Source organism: Odontesthes bonariensis, chromosome 8, assembly GCF_027942865.1.
Source record: "Odontesthes bonariensis isolate fOdoBon6 chromosome 8, fOdoBon6.hap1, whole genome shotgun sequence".
NCBI classification, from domain to species: Eukaryota; Metazoa; Chordata; class Actinopteri; order Atheriniformes; family Atherinopsidae; genus Odontesthes; species Odontesthes bonariensis.
The window spans coordinates 24,902,551-24,924,394 of record NC_134513.1 but is presented as its reverse complement, the minus strand read 5'-3'; the positions used below and the strand labels follow the sequence as shown (position 1 = coordinate 24,924,394).

Here is a 21,844-nt window from a genome sequence, read left to right as displayed (position 1 = left end):
ATAAAATAAATGAATAAAGTAAATAAATAAAATACACACGGTCACAAAACGTGATCGCATGAATGACTTAAACAGTCAATTGTTTTTGTATTATTAAATAAACGACCGGAACGCCGTGTCTGTTGAACCCAGTTGAAAGAAAAAACTGAGGGTGTGTTTATTTTTAAAATGCTTACAAGCCCTAACTAAAATAATATACGGCAGTAGTGGACAGACCAATTTTGCTGGAGAAAAATTGAGTTGGTGACTCTATTCGTTGTTATTATCAAAGTTGGTGACTTTTAGAAGCATTCTGAACTGAGGCCGCCGTGTCAAGCATTGTGAATGTTGCAAAGCTGTGTTTAAAAGTTTGTGAGCAAACTGCAACATCGCTTGTGCACTGTCTGTGAGAGACGTTAACCCTTTCATTCCCCAGGGGAAATGAGGCGAATTCAATGAATCCTTGAAGGACTATTGGTGGGCGGTGCTAGAAATCGTCACCAGTGACGTCAACTCCTCACTCCCTTCTCTCAAACCCGCCCACTTGAAGCTTTTTGACATGTGAGCGCTCAGGATCACATTAAATAGGATCACAAAGAAAGCTGATCATTTTGCTTGGTACTAACGAATACCAGCTTTATTTGAATATTCTTTAATGCATTTGAATTAATTGTTTGACATAAACAATACCAACTTTGTTATTTGGAAACATTAATTGAAGCTAATTTATCTCAAATGTGTGTCTTTCACCAAATCAGATTACCTTAACAGGAACTGATTATAAGACACTAAGGCTTAAAGAAAACAACAGCCAAGAGCTTGTATGTTCCCTTTTGTGTTAGCATTAATGTTTTCCCTCTTTTTACCATAACGGTTAATGATAAGCTTCTAAATTAAATGCATTTCTTCCAGTTTTGAGTAAAATAACACAGTCGTGTTTATTTTAACATCCTTCCTTATTTGTTTCTCAAGTAAACAAATTCAAAAGGAAGAAATTAATTTCAGGAGAACAATCCTTATTCCCAACTACCTTCACATTAACCCAACTATTTTCCCTTGTTCCAAACTCAAACTTATTTTCAAGAAAGAACCCTTTCTGAGACAAGTGAAAAACAAGATGATGGACTTAACAAAACAGTTGATACTGGGTTATGCCTTAAAGAAAAGATGCATTAAAACACCTGAAACAGAGCCAATCAGTTTAAAGCCATCGGCTGAGACAAAAGCTAAAAAGCCCAAAGAAGAATCTCTGACCAAAATGTTAAGTAGTCTAGCTGTGGTGTTCGTTAAACATGCACACCAAGTGATGGAACAAGCCGCTGACAAACTTAAAACTCGGTCACAGAAAAAGCCACAGTTTCAGGAGGAAACCAAATTCCTCCAACACCAACTTAAAGCCACTGAGAGGGCATCCTGCCAAGCTAATGCCCAAGTAACAGAGTTAACAACACGGGTTGAAAACTCAAACCAACAAATTATTCAACTCAATGAAAACAACAAAAAGCTTGAACAGCTACTTCAAAACTGCCAACAAGAGTTGATTTCAACCCAAGTCCAACTGAAGAAGGTGGACCAAGCACAAAAACAGTCCCAGCAATCTCTACACGTGGTTCTGCAGAAAGTGCAGGATTTAACAGCCAAAGTGCCAACTGATGACAAGCATCTTAATGTTGAAAAGGAACAAATGCAGCTGTTGACAGAACAGCTAAGCAAAGCTAAGGATGAGCAAAACGCCGCTCATCCACAGCAGGAACACCTATCAGATAAACCAGAAGGTGTTGAGATAGACCTACGTCAGTCTTTGGAGACTGGACATGAACAGGAAACACATGGTTTCCCCCAGGAAGACAGAGGGAACCCTTTTCCTGAAGTGAAAACAGCCTACAAGAGCTCAATTATTTCACCCCCGTCTTCAACGACAACAAATTCTTTCAGATCTGAAAAGATCGTTTATGATCCAGGTAAACCGGATCAATCATTTCCCACTCTAAAACCCCAAGTTCCACAAGCTCCTTCTGACGAAGAGCTTGACAAAATTGCTCGCCATGTGCCCAGATTCGAACCGACTCTTGGGACGCCACATGACACCCGAGCATATTTGGACGACATTGATTTCTTCCTGCGAAGGTTTCCAAACGCATCAGTTAACAACAAATTCTACTTGATTAAGGTTACATCTAGCCGCGAAGTCAGTAGATTCATTGAACGTCAACCCGATTACATCCGGAACGACTATACACTCCTCTGCCAAACACTCGAACGCGAGTTTTCAGACGAGCTGACCCCATCTGGCTTAACCGCTGCCATGATGGTTAAACAGGGACGGAATGAGCTGCCTCAGCAGTATTATTACCGCCTCCTCAAAGCTTATTTTGGTTTCAGCAACAAGGTCGGAATGGAGGAAGACATGAGTTTCAAAACTCTTTTCCTTCAAAACCTCCATCCAACTACCAGCTATCACTTAGGAGTTATAGCTAACCCTCACACTGCTACCATTCAGCAGCTACGTGAATGGGCCAGTCTAGGTTTCCAAAAACATAGACAAGCTAAACAGCCAGAACCCATCACCACACAGACCCAGAACCCTGGTTCTTGGTCCCCAGAGTTAGAAGTGGGACAAAGTGGCAGACCTCCAGCAGAGGTCCCCCACTGGCCACATTCTCAACGACCTAAGAAAGGCTCCAAACACAACTATTCCAAATCCTCATGGCCCAGCCATGAACCAACTCACTGCCACAGTGAAAACCACAGTGTTCATTCAAACCCGCAAAAAGACATGTCTTTTCAAAATCGACATGACCAGCAATCCGCTCGAAACCGCAACTGCAATTATAGACTTCGGTCTCGCTATAAACCATCACACACTGAATGGTCACAACCATCACCAGATCAGAAAACAACTGAGATGAGCAGAGTCATCGACAAGGACCACATCAAAGCTCAGCAATGGTCTAGTGAAATAAGTGCCATCAGTCAAGATGATATTGATAGCCTGAAAAGTCTGCTACTAAAAGAAAAGAAAAAGTTCAGAACCCAACCGTGCTAACAGAGACTCAGAAATGCTAGCCTGTTCCTGGAGGTAGGACCATACACTCCAACAAACATTCTAGTAACCCCGAATACCAAACCTTTAACCATAGCTAACTCTTAAAGGAAGCAAAGAAGCTTACCCTCAAAATATCACTTACCTAATCACGATAAAACTACTCCGTAGTATCATGATGCCTCAAGATTGAATCCAGGACACCTCAGTGTTCAAAACTTCAATCTTCAAGTCTATCATCATCTGGTGACACATTCAACTTACCTTATTTCACCCATGTGACATCTACAAATGGGGGAAACTGGTCTACAACTGAATTAAAAGCCAAATTAGCAGTGAAACACTGACAACAGCTTTCACCATGGATCCTCTAGTTAGAATATCACTCGTTGCTACTGTACAGTGAAGCCCTGTCCAGGACCGCCGCCGCGACAAATATGTTACACATTACTGTTCGTATAAAGTCCTGCGAATATTGCTCACACTCAGGTAGTAAACGTGCTCATTTCCTAACTATTAGGAAACACCACATTCCTAGATCATGACTCTAACAATGAGTAAAATTCTCCCCTAACATTGATCTTTTTCCAAAAGAAATCGGCATGCTTTTTACTAGGATTTTCCATTTGAAATTATATAGGCTTAGAAACCTTTACTTATGAACATTATCTTTAGCTATTAGACATTTACTACGTAGGTTAAGTAAGCTTAACAAAATTACGTTTATAGCCATTGTTGTGTCAGAATTGTATTAGGCTGTCTCGAGACACCCACCATAACCCTCTTGAGAGTCCTAGCAACCACCAGACTCGGACACACTGGACTTCTTCACCTGCGATTCGGATCAGCCACGAGTTCAGATCCGATTCGAATGGGGGAATGTAGCAGTCACAGTGCCGTGTGGATTAAGAGTTTTTCAAACTTTGACAAAACCAACATTCCTGTGGGGGATGTTTACATATGTGGATATAAACCAGATCTTCATTTTCTTTCCACAAAGGAAAAAGAGACAGAAACTGCCTAATTTACAACTCTCTTAAGAGCTTTTGGGGAGTCGAACTCCAACAGACACTTGCCATTAAAATTGGAAAACTCGAATGAACAAAGAACTCACTCTTGGAAAAGTGGGACACTTACTATCTTATCTAGACCATAACTCGAAAGTTGACACTTTAACACCCCTCTTCACCAGCAAACCGACCAGATGGCTATACACATGAACTGAGAAGACTCACTTTTAGTCAAATCTTAAAACTATATTAAATGTGTTTGATAACCGTGTACAATTTCTTTCAGGTTTCCCGCTTGATCACAAGACGCATATAGAGACAATTTGTACGATTCTGGCTTAAATATTGACAAAGAACTGATTTTGGTGGAAAATGCCCAACCTGCCTGATGGAACCACATTGCCCCCTAGTGGTCTGCAGTGTTGATTAGTTGAACATTTAAATCCCAGAGGACTCAGTAAAATGGACAATATATGCAACTAGTAACTTCTAACGATGTCCCTTCGGTATCTATTTGGTATTTGTTTAGTGTCCCCATTGTTAACACAGAAATTAGCATTGTGTAATTCACAATTCATATGTCACGATTTCATAGATATTCACCTGAATTTTGAAAGTCATAATTGTCTTTATCATGTGTGTTATTTTGATGTCTTTATATTACAAGTCTATGTTATATCTTTAATCTGCATATCTTAACAAGATGTGGTGTTTTCAGAATCACCGAGACAAATGTTCTGAGATGGGAGTAATGGAGAAACACACAGTTCTTTGTCTCATCCAGAAATCCCCCTAGCACAGATCACCTTACAGAGACATGCACACAGTTCAAGCATGTCATTGGCTGAAAAAGTAGTGTAAGCCCCGCCTCCGAGAGTCAAAACCCGGAACAGCGGAAAACACACGCTCTCTTGTGCTCTGGCTCTTGTTCCAGAAGAGTTCCCACCCAGAGTTTCAGAAGGAGATTTGAGCAGAAAACAGCTGCTCATAGACTTTTAGAGATGGTTTAAGCAGAAGAGAAGAGCTCGCCGGAGTTTGGGAGTTTTCCATAATCTCAGGAGAGAGCGGAAGGACGTGTGGATAACGATGCAGCGGACGACCGGAGGAGACCCTCCAGAACCCAGTGAGACCCCGGAGACGAGAAAGAAAGATCCGAACAAAGAAACAGATTGAAATACTCTGAAGATGCACGTTTTACGTGTTTGTGTTCGTCCCTCGCCATCCACGTCCTTCTACGTCGCACGTCCTAACCTCCGCTGTTTCACGCCATCATCACCTTTTCCTACCAAGAAAGCCAACTCCAAGCAACCTTTTATTAATCTTCTGTGAACTTAAGTTCACTTCATCAGAGAAAGCAGCAACGGACCAACTCTGACACAACGATGGATTTGATCATCCCACAGTAAAGCCCTCGACATCATCGTCCCCGTTTTCCTGTGAAGAGAAGCAACTGAGAAGCTAAAAAGGTTAGCCACCACAGCCAGGAAGGCCCAGAGAGCGGAAGAGAAGTCCCCTCGGACCCCGCGTGGCCGCTACCATGGTCCGAACCGACTGAACAGAACTTCAGCACAGTAAGACCGACCCGTTTTCACCTTAAAGTGGGTTTGATGGATGTCTCGAGGCTTTCACAGAATGATAAATTAACCCGAAATGTCAGTATTTAGCTTCAAATAGTCAGCCAACCCAAACTATTTGAATAACTCCAGTATCTCTCCATTCCCATATTTTATTTTATATTCACTAAGTGTTTTATATAATCACCCATATTCCAATCATCTCCTGTTTGTTTAAAGGTTCATGTCTAAGATCATATCATTGTAATAAACAGCTCATATATCTATATATATGTTATAATCACAGATTGTGTCGTATGCTTTCTTTACGTAATGTCTGTCCAACCAAACGAGAACTTCACGAAAGTAGCGAGATATGAGACTGAATATTAATTGAATATTAATTGAATATTAATTTAACACCAGGATCGTAAGATTTCGAACAGTTTTCCTACCTGACTGTGACTTAAAATTAAGTCAAAACCTAGGTTGGTGGTGCCCCTGAATTCGAGGTAAGGTTTATTTGAGACTGTAAGAACATCTCATAAATCCTTATATTTAATAGGTATATAAATACCCGGTAACGCTACATTGTCTAACATGTACAATGTATTTCTATGTACAGATTGCAAGTAGGCCTATACTGCAATGTTGAAATGAAGTATGAAATGTATAGAGTATGAAATGACTCTACATACCGGTTCTCAGTGCGAAATGTTCTGATTATGCTTGCTACAGTGTAGCGGCTCAGATTGGGTTGAACCCTTTCTCCAGCTTCCCTGTAGCTCATGCCATGGTTGATGACATGGTCAACCAATGTGGCCCTTATGTCATCTGTAATTATGTGTGTTTGTCTCCTTCCTCCCCTTCCTCGTCTTCTTGCTCCTTGCCCCCCTCGTCCTCTTCCTAAGACTTCATTTTCTTGTCTCGGTCCATGTTGTCCTCTCCCTCTTATTTCTTCACGTCCTCTGCCTCGTCCTCCTCTGATCCTCACTCTTCCGACAAGTCTTTCTCCTTCCATTGTTCTCCACACAGAAAGCTTTCCTGTGACTTATTTCTAGGCTGGTTGCAAGGTGAAGTGATTATCTAAAATTGTGTCCACCTGTCACATGTTGTCTAATAATTAGTAGTATAGTGTACAAAATATCCATTAATGTGTATAGTTTTTCTAGGAGTGTGTTCATCATTTGGAAATTGTGTGTAAAGCAGTGAGTTGTGTTTACAGTTATGCAAAAAGAGTGTTGTGCAATGGATTGCTTTGGTACATTTTGCAAACTGTGCTTTCTAACATTTCAAACTCAGTGCAAATCAGTTTTTGTGCTTACAGTTTTGCTACATTGGTGAAATGTTTGTGTATATGTGTGAAGAGTTCAGCTTAAAAAGCCAAAGTTACAAAAAATGTGCTTTAGCGAACAGAAAAAACTGTAAACCTGATTGGTGTGTCTACAATTAAGCAATCTTGTGTTTGCATACCTGATGGCTGTGTTTAACCAATTGGCACATAGGTGTGGTCATTTGACAGTCAGTGCTTTAGAATTGCAAGGAAGTGACATCTTGATATACTTCTGTGTTTAATGCGTACAAGTGTGTTTAGTGTTTTGCAAAACACTGTGTGTATTGTTTTGCAAAAAGTGTGAACTGACTGGGCCGAGTTTTGCTCGTTGAGTGTAAGCTTTTGATAATTGTGTAATACTTTTGATTTTAGTGTTTATTCAATCGTAAAAAACTGTAAAAAATTGCTGGTTGATGTTAAACCACTCTCTGACCTGGATGCTGCGATGGAAACTAACATTGTCCCAGAGGATGACATTTATGGGAAGATCAGCCGGCCCAGGATTCTGCTGGTCGTGGTGATCAGCTGGCCCCGCATTCGGGTGGTCATTGTCATGCAAAACATCTCTGAGCTCTCCTAGGAAGGTGAGGAGACGCTCAGTGTTGTAGGCACCAAGTTCAGCATGTCGGTGGAGAAGCCCTCTAGAACTCATGGCAGCGCAGAGAGTGATGTTTCCTCCACGTTGGCCGGGCACATCAACGATAGCTCTCCGTCCTATGATGTTACAGCCTCTCCTCATCCTTTTTGTGAGGTTGAAGCCAGCCTTATCCACAAATAGAAATTCATGGGGTCTGGCCATGAACTCCTCTTCTTCTGCCTTGATCATCCATTTTTGTTTGGAAACTGACTTATATAGGTGTGGTAACATAATTTGCAATTGGTGTTTTCAATTATGAGTCGTTGTGTTTACTGAATGACACCAGGTATGTTCATTGTGTTCAAGTTTTGCTGACTGTGGGTTGCATCACATGAGCTTCACAATGCATATTGGAGCAGAGATATATGCAAAATGTGTTTTAGCAAGGCAAAATGTGTTTAGAGTTTTGAGAAAAAGGGGATGGGTTTTGTGAACAGTGTCTACAGGTGAATTGTGTTTGTGGTTGTGGCAAATGGGGGGTAGTTTTACTAAATGTGTTTAGGCAACTGGTCATTTGGTTTAGAGTACTGGGTTTTGTGTTTTGGCAATAGAGAAAAACTGTAAGACTGAAAGTGGCACCTAAAAAGATTTGGTATTCATGTTTGAACCTTATCAGAGGATGAAAGTGGAAGTGGACTTGACATATAGGTTACCTCCCCAAAGGACGAGCACATGTGTATGATTTCCTGTGAGTTCCATTTTCTTCATGACAATGTTTTTTTTTTAACTGATTTGTACTTTTGATTGTGAAACTGCCACATTGGCAGTGGTGGGATTTGAACCCACGCCTCCACAGACACTGGAGCCTAAATCCAGCTCCTTAGACCACTCGGCCACACTACCAAAGATACCTTTGAGCCAACTACAATGGAGCGTCACCTTTAAAAGACGGACTGAACTGAAGGATTGTAATCAACAGTTGTCAGTAGACCCTGTAAGATGAAACTTTTCTAACTCAGAATAACAACTGATGAGTACCAGTTGTAGTCTTGCCACTGTGCAACACCCATAGATATTTCTTGTGCTCTTCATCTAACGCCATGAAATCTTTACAGAAGAGAGCATAGGAAGAGAAGAGTATAAACTGGTGGAACTCAACAAGATGATCGACTAGCAGAGGATGGTTTCGATCCATCGACCTCTGGGTTATGGGCCCAGCACGCTTCCGCTGCGCCACTCTGCTTTTGCATCACAGTCTGTAGACGTAAGACACGAAATTGTGTTGGATGATACATTTGAGGATTTAAAGCACCTCGGAACAAGCGCTGTGCAACTCAGCTTCCATGTGTCTTGGTTAAGGTTTTGGAAATCTAGGAACCTCCAAGTTACCATCACAACATTAGCAGTCACCGCAGTACTTTCAATGGCGTCTTCAGGCCGTTTTCAGTTCAATCCCTTTACACCACTATGTTAACAGGCCATCCTCATTAGTAGATATACAGAAGTTTAAAATCTGCTACTTCAAATGACTTTGGTCTCTATGGCTAGTAGCCCCAACATTACATCTCCACTGGGATGATTTTCTTAGGATTCATTGCATCAAGGCTTTAAACAGTGCAGAATTAATGGTTTGCCCTCTGAGTCATAGTGTACAAATGTTAGACCTACTGACTGACCACGCATAGCATCTCGCTGTCCTCAGCCATATCCATGACCTGCATTTACAAAACCCCAAAGAGTAACGGCCAAAAACAAACATGAGCCTTGGAAAAGATAGCTTGCCAGCCAGCTGCCAATGTCACAGTGGTAACATCCATTTTTTTTTAATGTGCTGTTTCACTGTTTATTCTGTGACCCTGAAGGGACTCTTTAGTTGTGTGTGACATTAACGTATAAGCTTTATTAAGGACTCTCTGTAGTTCCACATATAAAAATGATTTCTGACCAAGGTCCCCTTTATCTCTGGCAGTAGAAGAAACTGAAGTTCTTCAAAATGTCAGTAACAGGTTAGACTGGGTAAAATGAGCTTTCTTTCTGTCGTCACACATTAAGACTGAAAGGGGCACCTAAAAAGATTTGGGATTCATGTTTGAACCTTATCAGAGGATGAAAGTGGAAGTGGACTTGACATATGGGTTACGTCCCCAAAGGACCAGCACATGTGTATGATTTCCTGTGAGTTCCATTTTCTTCATGGCGATGTTTTTTTTAAACTGATTTGTACTTTTGATTGTGAAACTGCCACCAAGAAAGCAGCCACATTGGCAGTGGTGGGATTTGAACCCACGCCTCCACAGAGAGTGGAGCCTAAATCCAGCACCTTAGACCACTTGGCCACACTACCAAAGACATCTTTGAGCCAACGACAAGGGAGCATCACCTTTAAAAGTTGGACTGAACTGAAGGATTGTAATCAACAGTTGTCAGTAGACCCTGTAAGATGAAACTTTTCTAACTCAGAATAACAACTGATGAGTACCAGTTGTAGTCTTGCCACTGTGCAGCACCCATAGATATTTCTTGTGCTCTTCATCTAACGCCATGAAATCTTTACAGAAGAGAGCATAGGAAGAGAAGAGTATAAAGTGGTGGAACTCAACAAGATGATCGACTAGCAGAAGATGGTTTCGATCCATCGACCTCTGGGTTATGGGCCCAGCACGCTTCCGCTGCGCCACTCTGCTTTTGCATCTCAGTCTGTAGACGTAAGACAGGAAATTGTGTTGGGAGATACATTTGAGGATTTAAAGCACCTCGGAACAAGCGCTGTGCAACTCAGCTTCCATGTGTCTTGGTTAAGGTTTTGGAAATCTAGGAACCTCCAAGTTACCATCACAACATTAGCAGTCACCGCAGTACTTTCAATGGCGTCTTCAGGCCGTTTTCAGTTCAATCCCTTTACACCACTATATTAACAGGCCACCTTCATTAGTAGATATACAGAAGTTTAAAATCTGCTACTTCAAATGACTTTGGTCTCTATGGCTAGTAGCCCCAACATTACATCTCCACTGGGATGATTTTCTTAGGATTCATTGCATCAAGGCTTTTAACAGTGCAGAATTAATGGTTTGCCCTCTGAGTCATAGTGTACAAATGTTAGACCTACTGACTGACCACGCATAGCATCTCGCTGTCCTCAGCCATATCCATGACCTGCATTTACAAAACCCCAAAGAGTAACGGCCAAAAACAAACATGAGCCTTGGAAAAGATAGCTTGCCAATGTCACAGTGGTAACATCCATTTTTTTTGCATGTGCTGTTTCACTGTTTATTCTGTGACCCTGAAGGGACTCTTTAGTTGTGTGTGACATTAACGTATAAGCTTTATTAAGGACTCTCTGTAGCTCCACATACAGTGCACAGTGAAAATGAGTACACCCCTGTTGAAAAGTAACATTTTGAACAATATTTTAATACACACACAAGTTATTCCCAAAACGTGCATAGAGTAAGTTTAATACAACATCTGTTCAGCTTACAACAGAAAAGAAAGGTCAATAATATAACTTAAATGACATATTTGTCCATTTTTGTGAAATTATGCTGGTGCAAAAGTGAGTACACCCCTATGTTAAACTCCCTGAGAATGGGCCGTGTTGGCCCGAAATGTCATGAAATGAAAAGGCATTAAAAGGGAGGTCATCGTTGTGCGTTTCATCCTTGCCTTACATTGAAATTTTACATTTTGAGTCTGCACCAGGCTAAAAGAGACGTGTGTGAGATTTGACTGAAATCCTATGGAGAGTATCATGATCTGCTTCAGTAGTCACAGTACATGTTGACAAGCATGTTTCTTTTGGTGAAATTCAGCTTCCTACTGTTGATGGCATCCATACAGCCCCAAACCATGTCACTCCCACTACTATGCTTGACTTTAAGCATGGGGCACTTTTCTTTGTACAAATCACTTTTTACCACCACACAGGCTTGACACCATCTAAAGCAAATTTGTTCATCTTGGTGTCATCAGATCACAGGACATGGTTCCAGCAATCCATATCCTTAGTTTGTTTGTCTCTGATGAGACAATGATAAACAAATTTGCTTTAGATGGTGTCAAGCCTGTGTGGTGGTAAAAAGTGATTTGTACAAAGAAAAGTGCCCCATGCTTAAAGTCAAGCATAGTAGTGGGAGTGACATGGTTTGGGGCTGTATGGATGCCATCAACAGTAGGAAGCTGAATTTCACCAAAAGAAACATGCTTGTCAACATGTACTGTGACTACTGAAGCAGATCATGATACTCTCCATAGGATTTCAGTCAAATCTCACACACGTCTCTTTTAGCCTGGTGCAGTCTCAAAATGTAAAATTTCAATGTAAGGCAAGGATGAAACGCACAACGATGACCTCCCTTTTAATGCCTTTTCATTTCATGACATTTCGGGCCAACACGGCCCATTCTCAGGGAGTTTAACATAGGGGTGTACTCACTTTTGCACCAGCATAATTTCACAAAAATGGACAAATATGTCATTTAAGTTATATTATTGACCTTTCTTTTCTGTTGTAAGCTGAACAGATGTTGTATTAAACTTACTCTATGCACGTTTTGGGAATAACTTGTGTGTGTATTAAAATATTGTTCAAAATGTTACTTTTCAACAGGGGTGTACTCATTTTCACTGTGCACTGTATAAAAATTATTTCTGACCAAGGTCCCCTTTATCTCTGGCAGTAGAAGAAACTGAAGTTCTTCAAAATGTCAGTAACAGGTTAGACTGGGTAAAATGAGCTTTCTTTCTGTCGTCACACATTAAGACTGAAAGGGGCACCTAAAAAGATTTGGGATTCATGTTTGAACCTTATCAGAGGATGAAAGTGGAAGTGGACTTGACATATGGGTTACCTCCCCAAAGGACCAGCACATGTGTATGATTTCCTGTGAGTTCCATTTTCTTCATGGCGATGTTTTTTTTAAACTGATTTGTACTTTTGATTGTGAAACTGCCACCAAGAAAGCAGCCACATTGGCAGTGGTAGGATTTCAACCCACACCTCCACAGAGGTTGGAGCCTAAATCCAGCGCCTTAGACCACTCGGCCACACTACCAAAGATATCTTTGAGCCAACTACAAGGGAGCGTCACCTTTAAAAGACGGACTGAACTGAAAGGTGGCGTCAGCAAAATTTTTTTTAGTCATATTAGCTTGAACTGTCCTGGGATTCTGGAAGTAGAATATTAAATAGGCTGTTTAGGAAAAATCCCAAATTCTGTAGCTCCCTCTAAAGCCTGTAATCGTGCTTTCAAAAATCGAGCGCTCCCCGCTGTTTTTAACCAATCACGTTAGGAGGGAGGAATCGCTACCTGTCAATCACAGCTTGTGCACACGCTGCTATCGAGCCCGCCCCCCTCTCACGCGCAAGAAAGTTCTCCCGGTCAGATCTGAGCAGAACAGTCACCAACCATGTCTTCCATGCTGAGCGTGAGTCTGCCCCAGCTTGTGTGCACGCACACTGGTGTGAACATACGTGCACAACCTCGACCACAGAGGGGGAGGGGTTTGGGGGGCGGTTTGGAGCTTGGTTGAGGTTGGGGGAGGGACCTGAAAGTTGTATCAGTTCGACTTTAGACTCGGAATTTTGAAAACCAGCCGACGGCAGCTTTAAGGATTGTAATCAACAGTTGTCAGTAGACCCTGTAAGATCAAACTTTTCTAAATCAGAATAACAACTGATGAGTACCAGTTGTAGTCTTGTCACTGTGCAACACCCATAGATATTTCTTGTGCTTTACATCTAAAGCCATGACATCTTTACAGAAGAGAGCATAGCAAGAGAATAGTATAAACTGGTGGAACTCAACAAGATGATCGACTAACAGAGGATGGCTTCAATCCATCAACCTCTGGGTTTTCCGCGTGACAGGAGGAGATACTGTCCATTATACTAACAACGAATTTCTATGTGGCCGATACAGTCGTCAGATGAAAAGACAACTATCGCCAAGGAGTAAAATAAGATTTCCGTGTCCCATTTCAAGGTGCAGGAAAATTGCTATCACAGTCCCATCACTCAGAAGGAGAGTCTTCAATGAAGCTGCATGCCTCGTCAATGTTCCCCTTCAACACCAACACAACGCAGACCCACATATTCGCTGGAATGATGCCTGGGCCTGCTGACAGTATCGTCAAATATTTTTTTTAGTGGTCAGGATGGCCGAGTGGTCTAAGGCGCTGCATTAAGGATGCCGTCTCCCCCAGAGCTGTGGGTTCAAATCCCACTTCTGACATTGCAGACTTCTCCTAGAGAACTATTTTCACTGGCAAGGCAACTAAACTTTACTCCTTGCTTAGCAATACCATGTCGTATTGCTATTCTGGCACTGCATCATCTAGTTGAAAGATTATTGCGGCCGCTTTACCTCAGAAGAGTTCTTGCTTCCAAATGCTATGCCTACTATTTGTTTACCTCAAGAGCCCTCTTAAACAACAGCCAAGACACTTGTTGCATGAGAATCTTCTGACCACAGCTCAACTAGCTGTGTTGTCACAACCTTCTACAGTGCTTTGGGCAGGACAGAATCATTAGCAAAAAGCACATTGTTGATTATAAGGTCTTGGTTTGCACTTAACACCATAGTAAACGGGAAAGGGCTTTTGACCGAAGCAACCTGGCCTCATGTTAGGCTATTTGAAGGGGGCTATTGACATTTAGGCCGAAGATGGGTGAGAGTATCAAAGCGATCATCACTTGATGGCAGGCAGTTGATAAAAGACCGAGCCCTCACCTTCGGGGAATCGACCCCCGATCTTCTGTGTGACAGGCAGAGATACTGTCCATTATACCAACGAGGAATTTCTGTTTAGTGGATACAGTTGTCAGATGAAAAGACAACTATCGCCAATGAGTGAAATAAGATTTTCGTGTCCCGTTTCAAGGTGCAGGAACATTGCTATCACAGTCCCATCACTCAGAAGGAGAGTCTTCCATGAAGCTGCATGCCTCGTCAATGTTGCCCTTCAACACCAACACAACGCAGACCCACATATTCGCTGAAATCATGCCTGGGCCCGCCGACAGTATCGTCAAACATCCCATTTAACAGTCAGGATGGTCGAGCGGTCTAAGGCGCTGCGTTAAGGTCGTGGTCTCCCCTGGAGGCGTGGGTTCAAATCCCACTTCTGACATTGCAGACTTCTCCTAGAGAACTATTTTCATTGGCAACTCAACTTTACTCCTTGCTTAGCAATACCATGTCGTATTGCTATTCTGGCACTGCATCATCTGGTTTAAAGATTATTGCGGCCGCTTTACCTCAGAAGAGTTCTTGCTTCCAAATGCTATGCCTACTATTTGTTTACCTCAAGAGCCCTCTTAAACAACAGCCAAGACACTTGTTGCATGAGAATCTTCTGACCACAGCTCAACTAGCTGTGTTGTCACAACCTTCTACAGTGCTTTGGGCAGGACAGAATCATTAGCAAAAGGCACATTGTTGATTAAAAGGTCTTGGTTTGCACTTAACACCATAGTAAACGGGAAAGGGCTTTTGACCGAAGCAACCTGTATGGGATCAAATAAGGGTCAGAAAGATTTTGTACTTGTACAATGATGTTCACATGTGTAATAAAGTTTTGAAGTTGTAAAAATATTTTGTGGCCATGTAAAAACATTTTGTGCATGTGTAACAAAGTTTTGAAGTTGTAAAAACATTTTGTGCATGTGTAACAAAGTTTTGAAGTTGTAAAAATAGTTTGTGTATGTGTAACAAAGTTTTGAAGTTGTAAAAACATTGTGTGCATGTGTAACAAAGTTTTGAAGTTGTAAAAATAGTTTGTGTATGTGTAACAAAGTTTTGAAGTTGTAAAAACATTTTGTGCATGTGTGAATTTTGACCCTGTTTTGACGCCTGAGTGAATAGCCAATCAGCATGTTGCTTACTGACTTGCCAATCAACCCGGTGCCCACCCACGCGCCAACCAACCATCCAATCAAGGAGCAGCAATTTCTGCCGGCCGGGATCTGAGCGCCAACGACACTCAGTGGGCAAACGTTGGAAAATGTTTTTTCTTTCCCCCCATATTTTAGTGTTCTCTTTTTATCACTCAAATTCAGAAAATACTGTTCTAAGTTGTTTTTTTTGTGTAACAGGTTCTCTGATGTAAGGTTTATAGCTGCAAATGGTGCACTATTAAATGAAACGTGTTACTTTGAATAAATAAAACCAAGGTGAAAGACCTCATTTTTTCTCACATACTTTTGTTCACTCTCAAATTCAGAAAATACTGAATTGAAAAAGACAATGTGGGTGAGAGCCACAACAAGTCTCCCTTTATTCCATTATTTTATTCCATCTTTCTGTAAGATGTAGACACATACTATCCCAGGTTTTTTTTGGCGTTTGCATTATTTGGTTATAGATACATTAGCTTTTGTGGATAAAAAAAACAAAACACACAAGTATATTTTACAATAAGTTTATTGGTTTAATTAAGTTCATTATACAATTATTTATTTTTTCAGACAAGTTACTTTGAGTTTAATTTGTGGCCCAAGAACAAAAGGAGGAAGCACTCCATACTGTCTACTTTTATAACCTTGGTGACATCATCAGGAGAAACACTCTATGGTGATAGTGGTAATGTGAAGTTTGAATGAATTATTTATTGTTCGTATGATTTTTTTGGATTGTTAAAGCCAGATGTGCATTAGGATGTAAAGTGATTTGCTAGAATGTGCATTGAAGGGGAAGTAATGATAGTTTGTGTTACAGGTCCCAGGCTATGGGCACTGTACACAGATAAGATTCTCTGCAAAACAGTGTCTCAACCTTCCCTTATGGTTCCTGTCGTAGTTCATGAATGCTCTCTACATAGTTTACTACTGCAGTATATATGTCTGCCCCAAAACACGAGGAAGGTGCAGTTGGATTGAACAGTTCATCCAATCGTTCCAGTTCTTGCATACTCAAGGGACATGCCAGTTCAGGCACCTGCACTCCAGTTTGACCCATGTCTGTCATTGCCACGTCTGGAAGATGGGGCACCTAAAACAGTACAAAAATTGTTATAGCTGTTGTCCACAACATTGGTAAATAAAATATAAGTTTTCCCTTTATCTCAACATTGTCAGGAGGGCTGACAGGGTCCTGAATCGTCCCAATTTCCCACAGCTGGTTAGGACTGAGGTTCCCCTCTGTTCGGATTGAGTGGTTATTCCACCCATCTGTGAAGGTCTCCAGATCCTGCTGAATGCGGGGCAAAAAGACGTACTGGGCACAGAAAAGCTGCGTGCAATTGGCTGGGTCAAGCAGGCCATCCTCCTCAAGAGTGTGGAGCAGATCATAATAAACGCTTGACACGCCGTTCCACACATCGCACCACAAGTGCTCGATCCTGGCAGAAAAGATTAAAAATGTGCAGTCTATACCATAACACCTTTAGGATGCAGTTTATTAAATGATAAAAATAACATTTAGGTATTGGTTTCAGCAGGGACTTTTAAATCACAGTATTTTGATCCCAAATTGAAACTGCAATTCTGTAATTATTGTGCCATTTCAACATAAAGACTTTAATTCTACAATTATTGTAATTCATATAAGGCAAGGCAGTTTTATTTGTATAGCCGTTTTTTATGAATAGTTTGTCTCAAAGGGCTTCACACAATATCATGACAACATCCTCTGCCCTTAGACCCTCACATCGACTGAGGAAAAACTGCAAGGAGGCCACTGACAAGGAAAAACAAGAGAAACCTCAGGGTGAGAGACAGAGGAGGGATCCCTCACCCAGGACGGACAGATGTTATATAGATGTTGTTACATATACAAATATAATAATAGAAATAGACAGAACCTATAAGTACACACACTACATACATACATATTCATATTACCTTTGGTTATGCACACTTTTCCCAGAGATGAAGCTTCCCCTGTCACAGCCCCGAACTTCGTACATAAGTCTGGCAATGTCCACGTTTGACACCTTGGTCTCCTCTGACCCTGGACATGTAAAACCATAGAGAGACCGTAATAATACAGAACAATTTGCCAATAAATGTAAAATTTTACTCCTTGGTATGGGTACGCTTGCATTCAAAAAAGTCCCAAAAAAAATAAACATCAGAGTACAGTAGTCTTCTGAGGAGGAAGTCTACAACTCATTAAATAATAAGCACTTGCAGAGATGTTTCCAGGTTCAACAAAAGTTTTGAATTCATTTGCATAAACAGAAATATTCTCCGTGGTTGACTTCAAACAATGACGAAATAAAGACTTAATTTAGTGGTTGACAAAACTGTGTCACTTCTCAACACAAAAGGCAGACAAAGGAAAATCAGCTGTCCTCTCTATCCTATCATGGCGAGAGAATCCTGGAGGGGACACTAGTTGTAAAGGATTTTATTAATACATAAAGATGCTTATATTATAAGACTGAAACATCCTTGAATAGCAGATCACTGTAAAAACATACATACAGGTCCTTCTCAAAAAATTAGCATATTGTGATAAAGTTCATTATTTTCCATAATGTAATGATACAAATTGAACTTTCATATATTTTAGATTCATTGCACACCAACTGAAATATTTCAGGTCTTTTATTGTTTTAATACTGATGATTTTGGCATACAGCTCATGAAAACTCAAAATTCCTATCTAAAAAAATTAGCATATCATGAAAAGGTACTCTAAACGAGCTATTAACCTAATCATCTGAAACAACGAATTAACTCTAAACACCTGCAAAAGATTCCTAAGGCTTTTAAATACTTCAAGCCTGGTTCATTACTCAAAACCGCAATCATGGGATTGACTGCCACCCTGACTGCTGTCCAGAAGGCCATCATTGACACCCTCAAGCAAGAGGGTAAGACACAGAAAGAAATTTCTGAGCGAATAGACTGTTCCCAGAGTGCTGTATCAAGGCACCTCAGTGGGAAGTCTGTGGAAAGGAAAAGGTGTGGCAGAAAACGCTGCACAACCAGAAGAGGGGACCGGACCCTGAGGAGGGCCGATTCCAGACCTTGGGGGACCTGCGGAAGCAGTGGACTGAGTCTGGAGTAGAAACATCCAGAGCCACCGTGCACAGGCGTGTGCAGGAAATGGGCTACAGGTGCCGCATTCCCCAGGTCAAGCCACTTTTGAACCAGAAACAGCAGCAGAAGCGCCTGACCTGGGCTACAGAGAAGCAGCACTGGACTGTTGCTCAGTGGTCCAAAGTACTTTTTTCGGATGAAAGCAAATTGTCATTCAGAAATCAAGGTGCCAGAGTCTGGAGGAAGACTGGGGAGAAGGAAATGCCAAAATGCCTGAATTCGAGTGTCAAGTACCCACAGTCAGTGATGGTCTGGGGTGCCATGTCAGCTGCTGGTGTTGGTCCACTGTGTTTGATCAAGGGCAGGGTCAATGCATATTCTCTAGAAAAACTGCGTTCAAGTATTTAAAACATTACAACAATACATGCCCAGTAATATTGTTGTAATGTTTTAAATACTTGAGCGCAGTTTTTCTAGAGAAGATAATTGTTTTGTTTATGAGATTATCGTCCATCGACTCTTTTGGGCTTTCACTTGCCTACCAACAACAGGTAAGTGACATGCTGTTTATAAAGTTGTTTTGTAACGTCCCCATGGCAGTAATGTGAGAACCATGCATATGGTTTTGATGGTAAGGCTTGTGACTTTATTGTCGGATGGTTTATAAAGTGGTGTGACGTTTCTGCTGTGTGCAAGTTGTTGTTTTACGTGGAAGGGTTAGCTCTTGCCCCTTAGCCACCACGTATTAGCCTCGCATGACAGGGTGTGGGAACAGCGCAATCTCCACACAGGGAGCGCAGATTTGCACCTCTCTGTGTCCTACTATCAGTATTTGACAACCTCTAGCAAAGGAAACGCGCTTCAAATGCCCCGGAGTTCCCTTTAAGGTGTGGGGTCAGCGACATGTGTTGCAAGACGACACACTGTGAGGTATCTTTGGGGTGTAAGTGAGCTGGGATACCCAGGGAGTAGAAGGTTTAAAGCGCTCCTGTTCTATAGCAGTGGGAGAAGTGAGAGACTAAAATCAGCGTACCTAGCTAGCCAGGAGTTGAACCTAGAATCTTCTGATCTGTAGTCAGACGCGTTATACATTGCACCACTAGCCCTTAGCAAATCTGATAGAGAGTGGTACAGTCTTTCGTAAAACAGCATATTCCAAAAGCTTTGAAAGGATTGACGGAGTTGGCCAAAAGAAACTCTGTGCACAAAAGCTTGGCACATCCTTCGAGCCGGAATTGAACCAGCGACCTAAGGATAACTGATGTTGGGCACATACAGTCCTCCGCTCTACCAACTGAGCTATTGAAGGGAGTAAAGCCCACATCTTTTTCATGAATCCTGTATGAATGCATGTAACCAGGCTTAAGATGCGTATCATGGGACACCTGCAGTTCTCTGCTGTACCAAATGAGTTATGGAAGGGAGCCAGGGGCTTTGGCCTGTTTATCAGTTAAATAAACACAAAAAGTGATGAGAAACCATCAGTTTCAGATGCGTTTCAGATCAAATCAGCCTCAGTTTCTATCATGCATTTAGTCGTTACAAAAACATATCTGCCATCTATCTGGGAAAGTCTCCACATCGTCCAACACAGATGTTGATCCTCAATATACCCTCACATTGTCCAGCGCAAAAGTCCAGTCTTTTTGTTTTGGTTCTTTTTTTGTCAGGTCTATCCATCCATTCATTTGGCACACGATTTTCATCTTCTGTTGTTAGGATGTTTATACTTTGGGTGTGGCGGTGTGTGAAAACCCTCCCTTTAGAAGAGCTAAAAAACACAGAACATATGCGGCCTTGGCAACTCATTAAAAAGGCACTATTTCTCATTGGGGCCTGTTTGATACTTTGACCCCTTTTATGCTCTTTAAATGGGCAGACCTTCTGCATTTGTGCTGTTTGATTCTTTCAGACCTTTGATACAGGACAGAGGCCTGTAGACAAAATTATTTTTTTTAAAGTTTAAGACATGTAAGTTGGATCTTTTTTCAGCGATCCAAACAAGTTCGGACGCGGGGTTGCCGTGACCCGGATTCGAACCAGGGTTGCTGCAACCACAACGCAGAGTACTAACCACTATACGATCACGGTCGGTTTGTTGGTTTTTGTGTCGTGTGTGGCTTTGATGTGATCCGAAACACCTTCTTATCCCAAGGATAGCATATGTAGCTCTGCGGCATGTGGCTGGCAGGCATGTTTTTTTTGTGTTTTGAGTAAAATCATTGACAGCAGAGATAAAGAGGAAGACGAGCTTTCCTTACGGTGTGGGGTCAGCCACATGTGTTGCAAGACGACACACTGTGAGGTATCTTTGGGGCGTAAGTGAGCTGGGATACCCAGGCAGTAGAAGTTTTAAAGCGATCCTGTTCTATAGCAGTGGGAGAAGTGAGAGACTAAAACCAGCGTGCCGAGCTAGCCAGGAGTTGAACCTAGAATCTTCTGATCCGTATCAGACACATTATCCATTGCGCCACTAGCCCTTAGCAAGTTGGATAGAGAGTGGTACAGTCTTTCGCATAACAGCATATTCCAAAAGCTTTGAAAGGATTGACGGAGTTGGCCAAAAGAGCCTCTGTGCACAAAAGCTTGGCACATCCTTCGAGCAGGAATTGAACCAGCGACCTAAGGATAACTGTTGTTGGGCACCTACAGTCCTCCGCTCTACCAACTGAGCTATCGAAGGGAGCAAAGCCAACATCCTTTTCATGAATCCTGTATGAATGCATGTAACCAGGCTTAAGATGCGTATCATGGGACACCTGCAGTTCTCTGCTGTACCAAATGAGTTATGGAAGGGAGCCAGGGGCTTGGGCCTGTTTATCAGTTAAATAAACACAAAAAAGTGATGAGAAACCATCAGTTTCAGATGCGTTTCAGATCAAATCAGCCTCAGTTTCTATCATGCATTTAGTCCTTACAAAAACATATCTGGCATCTATCTGGGAAAGTCTCCACATCGTCCAACACAGATGTTGATCCTCAATATACCCTCACATTGTCCAGCGCAAAAGTCCAGCCTTTTTGTTTGGTTCTTTTTTTGTCAGGTCTATCCATCCATTCATTTGGCACACGATTTTCATCTTCTGTTGTTAGGATGTTTATACTTTGGGTGTGGCGGTGTGTGAAAACCCTCCCTTTAGAAGAGCTAAAAAACACAGAACATATGCGGCCTTGGCGACTCATTAAAAAGGCACTATTTCTCATTGGGGCCTGTTTGATACTTTGACCCTTTTATGCTCTTTAAATGGGCAGACCTTCTGCATTTGTGCTGTTTGATTCTTTCAGACCTTTGATACGGGACAGAGGCCTGTAGACAACTTTTTTTTTTTTAAGTTTAAGAAATGTAAGTGGGATCTTAT

General features: G+C 41.7%; 5 non-coding genes across 5 annotated transcripts; all 5 read right to left on the bottom strand.

Annotated features, from left to right (window-relative positions):
• Window positions 1-8,316: 8,316 nt before the first annotated feature.
• trnal-uag (transfer RNA leucine (anticodon UAG)) lies at window positions 8,317-8,398 on the bottom strand. The gene has a single exon. It is a non-coding gene; the product is annotated as a tRNA-Leu (tRNA).
• A 268-nt stretch (window positions 8,399-8,666) lies between these two features.
• Window positions 8,667-8,738, bottom strand: trnam-cau (transfer RNA methionine (anticodon CAU)). The gene has a single exon. It is a non-coding gene; the product is annotated as a tRNA-Met (tRNA).
• Window positions 8,739-9,757: 1,019 nt separating this feature from the next.
• Window positions 9,758-9,839, bottom strand: trnal-uag (transfer RNA leucine (anticodon UAG)). The gene has a single exon. It is a non-coding gene; the product is annotated as a tRNA-Leu (tRNA).
• A 268-nt stretch (window positions 9,840-10,107) lies between these two features.
• trnam-cau (transfer RNA methionine (anticodon CAU)) lies at window positions 10,108-10,179 on the bottom strand. Its single transcript has one exon. It is a non-coding gene; the product is annotated as a tRNA-Met (tRNA).
• A 10,900-nt stretch (window positions 10,180-21,079) lies between these two features.
• Window positions 21,080-21,168, bottom strand: trnay-gua (transfer RNA tyrosine (anticodon GUA)). The gene is given in 2 exon segments: window positions 21,080-21,115; window positions 21,132-21,168. It is a non-coding gene; the product is annotated as a tRNA-Tyr (tRNA).
• Window positions 21,169-21,844: the final 676 nt, after the last annotated feature.